This window comes from Panthera leo, chromosome A1 (genome assembly GCF_018350215.1).
Source record: "Panthera leo isolate Ple1 chromosome A1, P.leo_Ple1_pat1.1, whole genome shotgun sequence".
NCBI classification, from domain to species: domain Eukaryota; kingdom Metazoa; phylum Chordata; class Mammalia; order Carnivora; family Felidae; genus Panthera; species Panthera leo.
The window spans coordinates 56102901-56121912 of record NC_056679.1 but is presented as its reverse complement, the minus strand read 5'-3'; the positions used below and the strand labels follow the sequence as shown (position 1 = coordinate 56121912).

At 35.9% G+C, this 19012-nt stretch overlaps 1 long non-coding RNA gene across 1 annotated transcript in view; it reads right to left on the bottom strand.

Moving 5' to 3' along the window:
* The window catches only part of LOC122199335, a 93792-nt gene extending 75671 nt beyond the window's left edge, over window positions 1-18121 (bottom strand). The window contains exons 1-2 of the long non-coding RNA XR_006193467.1: window positions 18014-18121; window positions 5802-5890 (exon numbers count right to left, since the gene is read on the bottom strand). This is a non-coding gene — a long non-coding RNA (uncharacterized LOC122199335). The remainder of the gene's footprint in view (window positions 1-5801; window positions 5891-18013) is intronic.
* Between the last annotated feature and the right edge of the window lie 891 nt (window positions 18122-19012).

Genomic DNA, 19012 nt, shown 5'->3' with positions numbered 1-19012 from the left:
AAGATAATTCTGAAAATTGTTTTTGTGACTCACAATGACAGTAAGAGGACTGACAGCTTCTTCTTTTAGGGTTTTATCCTCTCCATTTTCCCTTTACTTACACTACATACAGCATTTAAAATCTTGTTGCCATAGTTACTGATATTAAAGCACATACACAAAAGAATCAGACCTGGAACTTTGTCTAAGATAACCAAATATATTATACTCAAAATAAAAGGAAAATCATTATAGTGAAGGATACTTATATAGAACAGTTTTCCCCTCTGACATTGTACTGTATTTCTTCCCTGAGAAGGTACATGGTTGAACGATGTAGTGCCCCTAAGGTTGCAAGATTTGAAGAAATTTTAAATGTTTTCTTAAGTAATTTTTAGAAACCAAAAATGGCATGATATTTACAAATGCATGGTGTATAAGGTAAATGATGAGGACATGAGAAATATATTGCATGATAATGTGAAGTTTATTTCTCCCAAACACTAATTATAATATGTTCTTTTTCTCATTAATATGTGAAGATAACATCCTGATGAGTATTTTTGTTAGTAATCACATTTACTTGTCAACTCAATGGTATGCGATTTACATTGCACTAAAGAAAAATAAAATAAAATATATAAACAGCATTTTAAAAGCTAGATTACTGTATGAGATTTTGCCCAGTATGAGAGTCATTCCATAAGGTCATTTTGAATTAAATGAAAAGGTAATAGCTGACCTGATATGGGATTTGATGCTACTCTTAACAGTACGATGCCACATATTATATTGCCGTAGATGCATCATTTAAAGGGTTTTAAATTGCTCTCTTTTCATTTTTATTTTGTCAAAAGAGCATACAAAGTAGAAATGGTTTTTAAAAAAACAACTTGAGCACTTTTACTTTTTTATAGAACCAATTCCACAGCAATAAGCCACATCACAGAACACATTAAGGCTTTGCAGCTGAATCAGCCCATTTAATTTTCTTCCACGTGAACCCCACACATTAAATATAAAAGGTTTGAGTTTATCATATTTTCAATACACTGGTAATTCATCAATATCTTTATAAATATAGATACAGATATCACACACCAACACACACATACATACATACACAGGAGAGTGGTGCCAAATCTGGGAAACCGGAGATAATACTTTATATCTTGGACTCTCACTACTCTCTGGTTCTTTTTATACATAATATTTACCATGTGGCTTAAATGTTAATTAATTTGTCAAAGGAAATTTGGAAATTTTAGCAATTTAACATGCTTACTATTTAGGACCAAAACTAATAATTGAAGAATAAAGAAAACCGCTTTAAATTTTCAGATTATCTGGAACTAGCACTGACTTATTTCCAACAATGCTCAATTTTAGATCTTTTATCCTGCCTGCTCTACCAAATCCTTTTCTCAAGCCAATTGGTTATCAATAGAAATACAAAGGCTTCAACTACTTCATGAGACATGTTTGATTTTCTCCTGCCCATCCCCTGCCGCACACACATACATGTGGGAAACAGTCCAAATCTCAGCAAGAGTACTCTCCACACAGGCACTCATACCAAAAATTTAAGAGTGACTTTCTCTCCCTCTCCCTTTCCCTCTTCTCCTCCAATCAATCACCAATTGCTTGATTACACCCCTGAAATATTTTTCAAATCTATTATTCATCTAGAGGGCCATGACACTAGTAAGCCAATATTTTCTCACACTAAACCTCAGCCACTATGGAAAACAATATGGAGTGTTCTAAAAAAATTAGAACTACCATAAGATCCAGCCATTCCACTTGTAAGAATATATCCAAAGGAAAGAAAAGCAAGTTATCTAAGAGATATTTGCACTCACATGTTTTTCAGCATTATTCAGAGTAGCGAAGATGTGGAAACTACCTAAGTGCCCATCAATGGAAGAAAGGATAAAAAAGATTATCCATATATATGTGTATACACACACACACACACACACACACACACACACACACACGTACAATATTCTTCAGCCATGAGAAATGACATTATGCCATTTGTGACAACATAGTTGGACCTTGAGGGTATTAGATTAAATGAGATAATTCAGACAAAGAAAGTCAAATACTGCATGGTATCACTTATATGTGAAAAAAAAATGAACTAAACTAAAAACTAAAATCAAACAAACAAAAAAACTCATAAAAATAGAGAATACAATAGTGGTTACCAGAGGCTGGGAGGTGGAAGAATAGGAGAGATGCCAAGGGTATATTACTTGCTACTCGTAGATAAGTAAGTCCTGCAGATCTAACACACAGTAGAGTGATTATAGGTAACAATATTGCATTATAAACATCAAACTTGCTAAGAGACTTCATCTTAATTATTCCCATCACAAAACAGAATAATTATGTGACCTGATAGAGGTGCCAACACTATAATAGCAATCATGCTGCAATATATAAATGTATCAAATCAACACACTTTAACCCTGTAAGATGTCAAATATATTTTTTTTAAAAGAACACTTCTGTAATAGCCTGTTATCACCTGCTCTGCCCTCTCTTGAAAACTTTCATTTTATTGATCACTAAATATCAGATTTATTTTTTAAAATGTTATTTGGATAATGACAATTTCCTATTTAAAACTTTACAATGGCTTTTCTCTTGGACTATAAAACCTTGCATGAACTGGCTTATGGACTTCATATACAAACTTATTTCACTCTGTTTCCATAGCCAGCTACTTTCATTTCCTCAAAAATATAGGCTTTTTCATGTCCCCAGGATTACAACATCTCTGCCAAAGCATGCTTTCTGCTCTTCTTTTCATGGATTAATTTCTCCTCCTCTTCACTCCTTAAAATCACTTTCCCAGAAAGTCTTTCATTAACCCCACATTAAGGAAAGTCACCTTGTCAAAGCTAAAATCTAATGATACCACTTCTAAAATAAATCCTTGTTTGCTGTTCTAAAAGACTCCCAACTTCTTAAAGCCAGGATTAAGTCTCTCCTATTAATCATTTAATCCCCAGCAACCTAGCTAACTACCTGACAATGAATAAAATTCAATAGTTTCTAGAATAAATAAGTCAATCAATCAATTAATAGCAGATTAGTGGGGGATACAAGTGGTATTAGAAATGAAATAAAAATTTTACAGAATGGATATATAGAGTTCTTCCAATGCCCATCCATCAAAATTACTATTATTTAAACATTGTTTTCATTAATCTACTTTGCTGAGAGCACTAATGTTGAATACAAGTAACAGGGAATACAAAGCTCTTTTGTTAGATTTCATGAGAAACAGATGAACCGATATTAGGACAAACAACTTAAAGCGAGGTAAATAACCTCCATCCCACCACTATCAACCTCATTGATATTTCATTCTGAAGAACCTCTAGAGGTTCTGGGATAAAGAAGTATAAGCAGTGTTGACAACTTAATTGGAATTTCAAACACAGCAAATCAATTCAGGGAGCATTTTATTGAACACCTGGATAAGCAAAGTCCTGTGATCGTATGTGTGAAGGCAGAAAGGTGAATCAAGCACGCCTATGGCTGATTGTCAAGGCAGCTATAATGGGGTTCTCTGATTCAATCAACAGTGCTTCTCATTGTGGCTCTTTTTTGCTATATGTTGATTCTCTTAGAACTTCCTCCATCATTGGTATACTTGACTATATCATTTTAAATATCCCTATGAGAAGTCACTACGGAGTGATGGAGGGACTACAGTATAGCAGAGTCCATTTAGTCCTAGGGCTCTTACACGCAAGGCTTATGATTTCTAAACTGAATTTTTAAATTTTTATTTATTTATTTTTGAGAGAGCAAAAGCATACATGCGAGAGGGGCAGGGGTAGAGGGAGAGGGTGAGGGAGAGAGGGAATAATAAGCAGGCTCCACACCCAGCATGGAACCCAATGTGGGGCTCGATCCCATGACTGTGAGATCATTATCTGAGCCAAAATCAAGAGCTGGAGGCTCAACTGACTTAGCCACCCAGACGCCCCCCTGAATTGAATTTTCTTAATGTACACAATGAAGACTACTACTTATCTTTAAGGTCACACTTAGCAACATAATCCAAAGTTTTTTTCATGCTGTTGTTACATTTAATCCATGTAAGAATCTCTGGCTATTCAATCCTAACTACCTTGTCCCTAATATTGTGCCTAAGCTGACAGAAGGAGAATACAGCATTATGTACTGTCCTCTTCTACCCCAAATCCCATGGATTTTCATTAGTCCTGAAACACTGTAGACACTGGAACTGTGTGAAGATTAAACAGTAAGGGAAACTACATTTTTATTTATTTTGGGAGACACAACTCCATTCTTTTATATTTTATATTTCACTTCTTCTGAATTCTAAGCAAGACACATGTTCCAGAAGTTTTCTTGCCCTGAATAATTCATTTTCAGTTCCCTGTTATACTCTTTCATGGGTGATTTTTGATGAAACTAATTTTGATTAGGCAGTTGAAACAAGATGTGTTCTTTTCTATTCTCAGAAATTTTACTATCCTCTTCTCCAAATATATAGAAATATCAGTACAGTATATTTCTCATCCTTACAAGTTTTTCTCTAGCTTCTGTAAGTATTATTTACATTTTATGATATTCATTTGTTTTATTTTTTCTCAGAGTTGTTTACCCAAGGTTATTCCTTTGTTCTTTAAAATAATAACAATGCTAATTATGGTAGTACCTCCTATTTAAGAAATGGATAGAATCTCTCCAGAATAACTCTATGTTTTTACTATACATAAACTCGAATATCACAAGAAAGTCTTTATTAAGTGCAAACCCTGTTTTACAAAGGGACAACATGACACTCAGAAAAATTAGGAAAATTGTCTAAGAATACAGAGCTAGTAAAGAGTAGTGGGTTAAATCCAATGGAATATAATTTCAGTGATTGGGATATTAATTATGATGACATGAGTACATTATCACTGCTACTTAGAGAAATTGTTCTTATAATTTTTATAGTGAGAATACTCTTAGATCATGTAGCCAATTACATTTATGAAGTTTTAGTAATGTGTGTATAACAAAACTACAATTAAAGTGACTTATTAGCCTTAGGGAAGTGACTTTCTTAAGAAAGCAACCATCTTAAGTGATGAGAGCAGATCAAAGGGCAATTACAAATGAAGAAGCCTTGACTGGAACATTTTCCTACCTTCATCCCAGTGCTGTTCCCCTGACTTCATAAAACACAATCTCCCAAGTGTCATAATTGGTTACTTTTTTCCTCACTATTTACCACTCTCTGTACATAACTGGACTCCATGAAAAATTTCCTCTACTAAACTGTTTTCGCTACTCCCATCTTTAAAACGTGTTCTCGGGGCGCCTGGGTGGCGCAGTCGGTTAAGCGTCCGACTTCGGCCAGGTCACGATCTCGCGGTCCGTGAGTTCGAGCCCCGCGTCGGGCTCTGGGCTGATGGCTCGGAGCCTGGAGCCTGTTTCCGATTCTGTGTCTCCCTCTCTCTGCCCCTCCCCCGTTCATGCTCTGTCTCTCTCTGTCCCAAAAATAAATAAAAAATGTTGGAAAAAAAAAAAAAAATTTAAAACGTGTTCTCAGTTCAGAACCACATAAAAGATAAAATGATACTAATGAACATTAGTATGCTAATATTAGGCACGAGTTTGCTGAATTATATTAATTTTTAACAAAATATTCCATCTTTAAAGGATTAATAATTTAAAGCAATTTTAAGGGTGTAGTCAATATATTTTTAATAATTGATTCATTTATGAGAGAATTCCAAGGACTGGCACTGGCAACCCCAGATGGATTTTTGACCAAGCCCTACCTCCACTGCCATCTCTATTAATTCATAGAATACAATCAACTGCCTTTTTGTTGTTCCTGTTCATGATGTCTCTCACATTTCAGGAACACCTGCAAGTAGAGACAATGACAGGTAGAAACAGTGACAACTTTTAAATTTCTTTTTTCCTGGATTACTTTTCAAGGGTGTGGAATAGTGAATAGCCCTGGAAGTGTCTCCTTCCAGAGCAGAAGGCAGAATTGTCTGCTCCTGAGTTTAATAAAGATAAGGTCTCCATTTATGGAATATATTGGACAGTTTGCTTGCAGTTCATTATGAAAGATTAAAGTTTCATAATCTTGAACTTTCCCATCTGGGACACAAACCTGCTATGTGTGTACTGCATCATGAGCTGGGAAGGTAGATTGGGAGATATGGAAAGGAACTGATATGATTATTATTATTCTTGCTATATCTAAATAACAAAGTCTATTCTCTCTGATACAGATGTCTCATGTTTTCTGTCAGCAGACATAAAACTGTGGTAGGCTAACTTGCAAGTCTGCAATTAGGTTAATCTCAGATCCTTCATCATTCTTGACATCATTCTGTTTAGTAATCAATCCCATGATTATGACAAAGCCTAGAGGATGGCTACACCTGCAGCTTCCATCTGTGTGTTTCCTTTACTTCAGTTTTCTGTATAAGTAACACTCCAATTAGAATGAAAAGTTAGCTATTTCTTATGACTGTTACATTATAAAGAAATTTAATTAGCAATGGTGGAAGATTAATGAAATTAACTCATACAATTGAAAACCTTGCCAAATTTAAACTGAGAAGTTGATATTACACAATTGATGCATTCCTTTTTATATTTTGAATGTAAGACTTTTTCAAATAAATTATCTTAATCTATAGTAATGACTTTCAAATTATCTTCTATATTTGCCAAAGTACCTTGGCAATACTTACAGGTATAGTATTACAAGTATACATTACAGTATAGTTATAATACTTACAGGTGCAAGTTTTCAAAGTGAAAATCTAAGCAGACTACAGGGAACAAGTTATTCTCCACTTATATACCATTTACCATTATTTCCACTAAAATGGAAGATACACTGGGGGTAGAAATAATTTGCTCCTATTTAAATTACAAAAGCCTTCAAAGTTTCTTCCAGTTGGACTCATACAGGAAAATACTGAAGCAAAACCTAAAGACCCATCTTCATGGCACTCTTTGACTGTGCAATGTGTCATAAAAGTAACAGGAGACTGTGACAAAACTCCATTCCACTCCTGAATTTGGCATAAAAGTAGAAGAAAGCTAATCCAGTGAATGAGTTGCTGATTTTTTTTTTCTTCTATCAAGGCAAAGCATTTGCAATCACTAATGAATATTGGTGCCACAGGATCTACTCTTATCAGTGGTGGACACATGGCATTCAACTGGTAAAAACAAATGTTTATCTCTGATACAACAGTTACTTGGAGAGACTGTTACCTATTAGAAAATCCAGCCTGACTCTGTGGCCAGTAGCCTGAAACAGATGGTCAGATACTGCTACAGCCTCAATGTGAACATATGTTAAACTATGTTTCTGACTTCCTTTTGTTATTTTCATTTATGTGCTTTCTACCCTCTTGCATTCCTGTGTTTTACTAATGCTCTGAATGCTGACTCTTCTTGCTCGTCAGGTTCAATTATACTATAATTTTAGTGAACTAGTGTAATTTTCTGTGGAATATCTTGCTAAAAGTCAAAGACAAGAAATTAATGCAAAGTTGGGCCTAAAATCCACACATTTCTGTCTTTACAAATCCGTATGTTTAACAGATTAGAGTCTGTTAACATAATCCTAATATTAAAAAGACAATAATTTGAAATCTGAAAGACTATGGTCAATCATTCACTTGCTCATTCTATCATGAATTTAATTGAAAAGAAACTGAACTGGGCCTGAGGATGAAGAAATACATAATACAGAAAAATGTGACTGCTTTCATGATCTTAAGTCTAAGACAAATAAAAATGTGATATGTGAGAGTTAAACAAGGCATTTCTATCAAATCCTTTAAATCCATGTTAAAAGTCTGACTTTCACCTGAGAGCAAGTAGCGAGTAAAAAAAAAAAAAATATAAGCAGATGTTTATTTTTAAAACACTTCCACTGCTATGTCAAAAATGGATATTCTTCATGTAGCTGGTATAGCAATTTATTTGAAAATTGACAGCATTTTAAACTGAGGTATAAACACTAGTTATAAAACAGATTCCAGACATGTTTAAAAGTAGAATAAAATAAATTTAACTTTTAAAAATCAGATGGTAGATTCACGAGAGTGGGAGATGCTAAGAATGACTTAATCTGAAACAGTATCATGGGAAACTGGTTTGAAAAAGTATCATCTCATGAATTAAGGTTTAAGAGACAGAATGAATTTGCGGGGGTGGGGGAGATAATGAGTTTATTTTTTATATTGGTTATTATAGTTCCTAAGAAGTGTCATATGTGGATATAAAATGAGAATTTTGAAATATGGATATAAATTTCAGTAGGCATCATAGGTGTGTAATTTGAATTTTAGTTTATCAGTAAATTGATGAGAAATGAATCCACGGGGATGAATAAGTTAGCCCACAACCTGTATATGAGGTATTGATTACTGTATAACAAATTACCTCAAGGTTTAGTGGCTTAAAACATTTATTATTTCACAATTTTTGTGGACTAGGAATGTGAAATGGCTTAGCTGATGCATATGGTTCTGGATGTCTCACAAGCATACATTTTTCCCAAGTCTCCACTGGGAAGGATTGACTTCCTAACTCATTCACGTGGGTGTTGGCAGGATCCAGCTACTCATACGCTGTTGAACCAAATCCTCAGTTCTTCATGAGATGTTGACTGTAAGTGTCTCTCAGTTTCCTGACACATTTTCCTCTATATGCCATATATCACAACATGGCAGCTTGCTTCATCAGAGTGGTCAAATGAGATGGCAAGAGAGAATACCAGCAAGAGAGAAAGAAAGTGTGCAAACAAGATAGGAGTCACTGTTACTTCTAAATTCCTACTAGAAGAGATAACCCATTAATTTCTATATTCTATTCATTAGAACCAAGTCACTAGGCCCAGCTTACATATAATAGGAGGAGCTTATGCAATGGCATGAATACTAAGAGGAATTATCATTGGGAGTGATGTCCCACACTGTCTGCCACAGCCCCAAGGAGTGGGAAGGAGAAAGAGTAGGAGACTCATAGCAGACTTGAGAAACATATTTAATGTTACAATTTTAAAATTAACTGGTACAAAGCTAAAGTAACATCTGAAGGATATCTCAGCAATATTTAACTTTAACTTTTATTTATTTAACTTCATATTTCTTAATTTATCCCAAATATATGGAAATTCCATATCCCTTTACTCAGACCTCATTTTACTGATTCATGTTCAGCAAATATCTGTTTATTAACATATTTATGAAAAATGCTACAATTTATATTGATTCAATTTATATCCAGAATAGGAAATACCACTCTACAATTAATAACAAAAAGTTATATTTCTGGTGACTATTAAACCACTCGTTTCTTATCTCTTCTCCAGTTGAATATTTTGAATATAATTTGATATTTAAATTTTTTGACTTATTAGAATACAGAGTTGTAAATATAAGTTTCTAAAGGCTCTTTCCTTAGTCTATTATAGTTTTATTTCAACATTATTTACAGTTTTATTTCTTTATGCTATTACAGTTTTATTTCAAACTTATATAGCTAATATTGATGAATTAAATCCAATGACATATAAATCACAAAGCACTGCCGGATGACTGACACCATGTATAAGAAACCTACCAGGGAACCACAGGCTAAGGACACAGATTGAACTGGAAAAAATAACACTTAACTATAAGAAGTATGTCTAATTATATACAATGATTAATGTGATTCACTCAGTTGTACGATTTATTTCTTGTTCATGATTTTGTGGCCTGAAAGCAGTACTGTTCTGCTACAGTATCAGGCAATCATAGCAAAAATTGCCTAGCACAACACTGATTAGCAAATATTAACAATGTATTCTTAAGTACATTTATAACAATTCAGTTTAATGGGCAATTGATTTCTCAGTATTAATGTGATATTTTGAAATGATCTCTTAATTTCCTTTTCAGTTACCCTATTGTTATGGAAACACAATAGATTTTGGCATGTTGGTTTTAGTATCCTGCAACTTTAGTGGATTCAGTTATTAGTACTAACAGCTGTCCTGTAGAGTCTTTTGGGTTTTCTACGTATAAAATCATGCCCTATGCAAGCAGAGATAAATTTATTTCTTCCTTTCCAATTTCGGTGCATTTATTTCTTTTTCTTGCTTACTGTTCTAGCTAGTGCCTCCATTATTATGTTGAATAGAAGTGGTAAAAGTGCGCATCCATGTAACTCTGGATCTCAAAGGAAAAGATTTCAGTTTTTCACGGCTGAATATGCTGTTAGCTAGGAGACTGTCATATGTGGAGGTAAATTCCTTCACGTAATTTGTTAACAGTTTTTTTTTAGCATGAAAGGATGCTGAATTTTCTCAAATGTGTTTTTCAGCATCTACTGAAATGATCATATGATTTTATTGTTTCTGTTAATGTGGTGTATCATATTAATTTATTTGCACATATTGAACCATCCCTGCCTCCCAGGAATAAATCCACTTGGTCATGGTATATGATCTTTCTAATGTACTGCTGAATATGGTTTGTCAATATTTTATTAAGGATTTTTACATGTCTGTTCATTTTGGGCACTGGCCTATAGTTTTCTTTTCTTGTAGTGTCTTTTTCAAGCTTTGGTTTCAAGGTAATGCTGGCATCATAAAATCAGTTTGAGAGTAGCCCTTCCTCTTCAGATTTTTGGAATAGTTTGACCAGTATTGTTATTATTTCTTTAAAGATTGGTAGAAATCACCAGTGAAGCTTTTTGGTGTTGGGATTTCCTTTGTTGCAAGTATTTAATTACAAATCCAATCTCCTTACTCACTATTGGTCTGTTCAGGATCCCGTTTAAAAGAGCACCAAAAGAGCTGTGCACTCTGGTCCCACAGCCGGGCCATGTGCGCAGCTGCACTCCCTGCCACCAACCTGCAGTTGCAGCCCCCAGCGCTCCAGGAATGCCTTTCCCAAGGGCCTGCTGGCCAGGGACGAGCCTGTGAGCCTGGGTTCCTGGGGGCCAACATGCTGCTGACCAAAAATGCGGTGTCGCTCCGAGGTACAACTATCCAGGACTATGCCCAGAACAAGCATCAGCAGCACCCCTGCCAGGGGCCTGGTCAATATTTGCTTCCCATGCAAGCGGTGCTGGCATCAGGAAATGCCAGGAAGGAAGAGATCCTGAATTCCTTCAAGTTCCTCAGACCTCAGAACAGGTTCGAGCCCAAATTCATGCTTTCTGAGAAGTGCGAGGAGAGTGGTGCACAAGGGCACCCCCTCTTCAACTTCCTACAAGAGGCTCTTCCGGCCCCCAGTAATGATGCCACTGCTCATGACCAGCCCCAAGTTCATCACCTGGTTTCCAGTGTGATGTAATGATGTCACCTGGAACTTGGAGAAGTTCTGCTGTCCCACAGACTCAGCTGTGCCTAGGGAGCCCCCCCCCATCCCTGCTGCTTTCAGTCACAGCGCTCTCCCCTCTGAGGATTTCATCCATGAATGTGTTTACTTGAAATATGCATGGAGGAATGCCTGATGTCCAGGAAAATTCCTTAAGATGGGCGCTTCTTGTCCATCCTAGCTCCCCACTCCTCAAACCAAGGCTCCTCACTAATAAAGCACTGGTTGTCAGGAAAAATAAAAAAGAATAAGATACTTGGGGAACCTTAACCAAGGAGTAACCAAGGAGTTGAAAAAACCTCTAAACTTGGAAGGACAAAGCACCAATAAACAAACAAACAAACAAAAAACTTAAAGAGACATAATAAATGGAAAGACATCCTGTATTTATGGATTGACAGACTTAATATTATTATAATGTCCATATTACCCAAGGCAATCTATAGAGTCAATGCTATCAAATGCCTATTCAAAATCTCAATGGCATTTTTCAAAGATAGTCCTAAAATTGATATGGAATCACAAAAGACCCCAAGTAGCCAATGAAATCTTGACAAAAACAAAGCTGGAGGCATCATATTCCCTGATTTCAAAATATATTACAAAACTACAGTAATTTTAAAAAGTGTGGTACTGGCATAGATAAATATGTACATCAATGGAACAGAATAGAGAGTCCAGCAATAACCAATACATATGCAGTCACCTGATCTTTGACAAGGCTGCCAAAAATACACAGTGGTTAAAAACACAGTTTCTTCAACCAATATTCTTGGGAAAACTGGACATTCACACACACAAAAATGAAATCAGACCCTTATTTACACCATAAACAGAAATCAATCAATATAAAGACTACCATGTAAGATCTGAAACTATAAAACTCTTAAAAGGAAACATAAGAGAAAATCTTGACATTAGTCTTGGCAATCATTTCTTAGATCTGACACCAAAGTGTTAGGTAGAAGCTGGATGTGAACAGTGGAAGGAACACCCCAGGCAGAGTCTCAAGTCCTTGAATGGGAATGAGACAGAAGGTAGAGGGAAGGACAGTGATGGAAGAAAAAAAAAAAAAAAAAAAAAAAGCTACACACTAGAAGCCCAGCATAGCTCCTACCAGCCCAGAGAGAACCAATAATATCCAATCCCAAAACAACCTTGGGTCTGGTTCCACCGTGGGGAACCTGCCTGCTCTCCCACCTTGAGATTGTACTTTTGCTTTAATAAAGTGTTTCGTGCTTACTAATTTCCTTCTGGCTGTCTTTATTCTGAGCACGGATACCCCACCTGAATCTTCTCGTGGGGAATCCAAAGACCAAGACCTCCATTCACAACACAGACACTCCCCAGTTCCTGAAAAAAGCATAGGCAATGAAAGCAAAAACAGACAAGTAAAACTACAGCAAAATAAAAAGCTCTGTACCACAAAGGAGACAACAAAATAAAAAGGCATCCTATGGAATGGAAGACAGTATCTGCAAACCATACATCTGACAGGGTATTAATATCTAAAATATATAAGCAACTTAGACAACTCGATATCAAAAACAAATAAGAAAATAAATAACAAAATAACAAAATAGAAAAATGGACAAAGACCTGAACAGATATTTCACCAAAGGCAAACAAGTGGCCAAATAGCTGACAGGAGTACGAAAAGATGCTCAGCATCAGTCATCAGGGAAATGTAAATCAGAACCACAATGAGATATCACCTCACAACTGTCAGTCGTGCTATTATCCAAAAGACAAAAGATAAACAATGTTGACTAGGATGTGGAGAAACTGGAACTCTTATTCACTGTTGTCAGGAATGTAAATTGGTGCAGCTGCTATGAAAAACAGTATGGGGGTTCCTCCAAAAATTAAAAATAGAACTACCAAATGATCCAGCACTCCCACTTCTGAGTATGTATCTAAATGAAATAAAATCAGGATTTTGAAGAGATATCTGCACTGTCATGTTAACTGCAGTATTATTCACAATATCAAAATTAGGAAACAATTTTAGCATCCACTGATAAATGCATGGATAAAGAAAATGTGGTATAAACAATGGAATAGTATTCAGCCTTGAAAAAAGAAGGAAATCCTGCCATTTTTGGCAACATAGATGAATCTAGAGGATATTATGCTAAGTGAAGTAAGCTAGTCACAAAAAGAGGAGAAAATGCTACATAATTCCACTTAAATGAGTTATCTAAAGTAGTCAAACTCATAGAGAGTAGAATAGTGGCTTCCAGGGGGTGGGGCAGAGGGAAATGGAGTTGCTGCTCAATGGATATAAAGTTTTAGTTATACAAATGGATAAGTTCTGAAAATCTATGTAAAACTCAGTGCCTATATATAGCTAACAATATTGCATCGTGCACTGAAAAATTCTGTTAAGAGGATAGATCTCACAGTAAGTGTTTGTAGTACACACACATACACAAAGGGCATAAGAAAACATTGAGAGGCAATGGATATATTTATTACCTTTATTATAACGATTGTCTCAAGGATGTATGCATGTAACAAGCTCATTAAGCTAGATACATTAAATATGTATAGTTTTTGGTATATCAACTATACCACAACAGAACTTTTTTTAAGTAATGATATCTTAGCAAATTTTTGACAGTACACAGAAAAATTTATCAATTAAAATATTATTTTAAAGTCATGTAGCTGGAAAGATTTCAAGAACAATTGAAAGATTATCATTACATATTTGGTACCTAAATGAGTTTAAAATTCCTGTCAAGTAAATAAGCATTTTTAAAAAATCTTATATGCAGGGCGCCTGTGTGGCTCAGTCAGTTAAGTGTCCAACTTCGGCTCAGGTCATGACCTCATGATTTGTGAGTTCGAACCCCATACTGAGCTCTGTGCTGACAGCTCAGAGCCTGTCTGGAGTCTGCTTCAGATTCTGTGTCTCTCCCTCTCTCTCTTATCAAATAAGATATAATAAATAAATACCATGTGGCAAGAGGGCTTTCATGAGAAATACAAACTAAATATGATGAAAAATAATAAAAATTTATGCTAAAAAAGAAACCAATAATTCAGTAGCATAGTTCAAACTTTAAAAATATAAAGACACTATATGAAATCTCTTTTATGTAATCCATTAAAAATGTATTCAATAACTATACTGGTGATTAGTCAAATTCGTAGAAAATATGAAAAGGACAGAAAAATAGGCTAATGGAGCACACTCTCAATAAAGCAGCTCTTGGGAGACAGTAAATTTATACTATGTTCTATTTCATTTTGGTTACTTAAAAAATTTTTTTTAATGTTTATTCATTTTTGAAACACAGAGAGAGACAGAGCACAAGCAGGGGTGGGCCGGAGGGGGATGGGCACAGAATCTGAAGCAGGTTCCAGGCTCTGAGCTGTCAGCGCAGAGCCCAACATGGGGCTCAAACTCACAAACTGTGAGATCGTGACCTGAACTGAAGTCAGACACTTAACCAACTGAGCCACCCAGGCACCCCTCATTTTAGTTATTTTAAAATAATCAAAACAATTTCAAGTATAAAGGAAGTCATATATGAAATAACTCAAAGAAAAGTCATTCAGTATAGTTGCTGCTATAAAATGGTTATTCTATAGAATAATCCATCTCAGATTTGGTATTCAAATTATTTTACTGTTATTTGAACTATATTTTAAGGGCAATATACATTATGAAGATCATTTTGGTTATGTAATATGTAGTCACTCTTGGATGCTTGAAAACATTAAGAAAACATTAAATAAGCCCTTAATAAACACTGGATCTAAAATCAAATTTTATTTTATTTTTTTCAATATATGAAGTTTATTGTCAAATTGGTTTCCATACAACACCCAGTGCTCATCCCAAAAGGTGCCCTCCTCAATACCCATCACCCACCCTCCCCTCCCTCCCACCCCCCATCAACCCTCAGCTTGTTCTCAGTTTTTAAGAGTCTCTTATGCTTTGGCTCTCTCCCACTCTAATTCTTTTAAAATTTGATTTTATTTAGAGTGGATAAAATCAAATTTTAAAAGAATGGAGTCAATTATATGCAAAAATATTTGCAAATATATGCAAAAATATATGATAAAAATATATGCAAAAATATTAATAGAATGGTTTTACCTATGAATAAAAAAAAAAAATACTAGAACAGTTTGAAACCCTTCAGTGACCCACCTAGATACCTCAAGTCCTGTGCCTTAGTTGTGCTTGGCAACATCAACAGCTCTTTGCCTAGAAGCATTCTCCAAAGCCTTAAGTCCTCTGCCCACATGCACTGCACATAGGTAGTAGTGTTGAAAAAAATCACACCTTCAAGAGCATCTCTCAATTTATGTCTGATAGGAGTTTTTATGTACATACACCAGCTCCCTTAAGAAAATTTTGAGGCACGTGTTTTTACATCATTTTCCAGAATTTCTCTCTCGAAATGAAGTTCCAGACACTAAAGCTAGTAACAAGTTGGAGAGTATATCCTCTCCTTATTAAGTTCTCCACTCCCACACTGATGTTCCCTGCACCTCCCAAATAACTACTTCCATTCAGTTTCTTTGCTCTGGACCTGATTCTGGGAGAAGCCACATCTACATACAAATAACGTAAGTATGATTGTACTCAATCATACAACTTTCAATAATAAAGAATCTATATTAAGCAGCTCTGGGTTGTATATGAATATATTTTGACAAAAGGCAAAGTTTGATGAGTGGGACTAGTGCACGTCATAACTATATAGAATAACACTGATATAAACAGCAGAAGCCATCAGATAAAAATATCTTCCATTCCTATGAACAAGGTGGCATTCCTCACTCTGTGTAAATTCAATCTTCACTCATGCTACAGAGCCTATTTTCTGTTCTCATCTCTAGAGCCTCCAGGTCCACTTTATTCTACACATTCTCTCTGATTTATTTCTATGCCATCAGTTATCACTTACGGGCTTTCAGATGTCTATCTCCAGTCCCTAGATCTTGGCCAATATTCAGATCCATATAGTAAATTCCTAAAAACCAGACGTGTGCAATTAGATATTCCATAAGCACCTCAAATTCAAAATGTCCAATACTCCAATCATTACAATTCACACCATGGGCCCTGTTTCTTCTCCTGTGCATAACATCAAGTTTTCCAAGCAAGAAACTTAAATTGTATTATTGGTATGATTCTCTTCTTTACCTCCATCTCCAACTAATTTAAAGCTATGTAATTCTAGGGGTGTCTGGGTGGCTCAGTTATTTAAGCATCTGACTTTGGCTTAGGTCATGATCTCACACTCATGGGTTTGAGCCCCACGTGGGGCTCTGTGCTGACAGTGCAGAGCGTGGAACCTGCTTCAGATTCTGTGTCACCCTCTATCTCTCTGCCCCTCCCCCCACTCATTCTCTCTCTCTCTCTCTCAAAAATAAACATTAAAAAAATAATAAAGTTATGTAATTCTATTTTCTAAACACTGCTCCATGCATAATTCCCACCTTACCACATCTCGCTGAGTTTAAGCTATCATTGCCAGTCTGGATTTTTGTCTCAAGATTTTTGGCTGCCTAAAATTCATTTCTCCACACTTCTCCATTTCTCCATCTCAGGCTAATTTATTTTCATATTTCAAATTCTAAATTACATATATTTATTATATATATATATTTATTATTTATATATATTCATTATATATATTCATCTTCAACAAAACTGTTTCAAGTGTCAACTCGGTGTCAAGATTTATTGCAGATACTAAGAATAAATACATCACTGAATAATAAAGATGGAATTTATGCTCTACTGGTTCTCAAACAAAAGCTTAGGAAGAAGTAAGTGACATCAGGTGTTATGGAGGAAAATAAATTAGGGTAAGGTGAATAAAACATCACGGGGAGATAGAGTGGCCAGGGAAACCACTCTGATGAGATATATATCCAAGCAGAAACCTGCTTGAACTAAGGGAGTGAACTATACAATTATTTAGGGGGAGCAGTTTCCAAGATGATAGAACAGCCAGAGTAAGGATGCCCTCAGGTAAAAGTAGGTTGTAGTAGTCTAGGAAAAGCAGAGATCAGTTTATTATGTCTCACTATCCTGACATTTTTGGTCTGATTTATACGACTCTCCTCTGAGCTTTTACAGCACACTGCCCTCTATCACATAAACTGATACATTTTATGTAATCATCTGCTTGGTGACTGTTTTTCAACTCATTTTTTTTGTTTGTTTTAAAGTTTTTATTTAAATTCCAGCTAGTTAACATACAGTGTAATATTAATGGTTTTTTTTTTTTCAACTCTTAAACAGACATTTAAACGACAGAGTCCTTGCCTTTTTCTCTGTGCCTGGTGCACACTGTCTATAACAAAAAGGCTCAAAATTATATATTTTATCAAAAAGGAAATTATAAGCAGGCATTCATATATAAACATACAAACACATATATTTGTGTCTGTATGTATATATATTCTTTCCTCCCCCCCAAATATTTTTTATTCTTGTTTACATTTGTGTTTCCAATTATGAATTTAAAAAAAAAAATGCTTAGCAAGCAGTTACAGAACGGGGTGAACTGGCCACAAAGCACGGTGACTCCCAAGGCTGGGTCACTTCCCACCCTCCCCTTCTGAATGTTACACCCGTCCAGCCTGCCGCCTGGGTCAGGTCAACCCACCTGGGCTCCTGGCTCTTCTCACTCTCAGAATCTGGCACAGGCACAGGCGAGCGGGTCCAGAGTGGCTCTGCGAACGACCATGGTGACTAGCAGGCCAGGCGTCCTTGACATCCCCACTGCGGCTGCAGGCGTGGTTCAGGCTGTTCACCACGCACATGCGCCGGCGCAGCGCCCACCTACCAACGACCTCCATAGGTGGCGTAGCTTGCGTGGTTTGCGTAGGTTTCGTGGTGGCTCCAGCTGACTGAGCGCAGTTTCAGATGCGCGGTCCCTACCTTCTGGCTTGTCCACCCGCTTGTGCGGGTCATCCGTTAAGATATTTCTTTAAAATATACATAATATATATTAAAATATACATTAAATGCATACAACATGAAAGATATATATAATTAAGTCCATCTATATTAGATGTATGGACACACATCCTACCAGTTCTGATTCTCTCCTTGGAGAACACTGCATGACACGTATTTTGAAACTGAAGGTAGTTCTGGAGAACACAGTCTTAAGGATGAGTTTTCTGAATTGAGTCCAAGGTTTTTGGAATTGGTTCTCAACTCTGATTAGATTTAAAGATGTTTATCACCTGAGTTTCAGTGGTAAAGAAGGCACTGAAAGTCCATGGTGTGATGTAGCAGTAGAGATAGGCAAAATATCATCACTGCATATTCTTTTTTTAAAATACCATTTTAATGAAGCATTTTCAAGATTTTTTTTTTTTTTTTTTTTTTTTTTTTTTTTTTTTTTTGCTTTTGGATAAATACACGCACATTTAAATCTTGACTGTCTTGTCAGAGTGGCCAAAATGAAGAAATCAGGAGACTATAGATGCTGGAGAGGATGTGGAGAAACGGGAACCCTCTTGCACTGTTGGTGGGAATGCAAATTGGTGCAGCCGCTCTGGAAAGCAGTGTGGAGGTTCCTCAGAAAATTAAAAATAGACCTACCCTGGGGCGCCTGGGTGGCGCAGTCGGTTAAGCGTTGGACTTCAGCCACGTC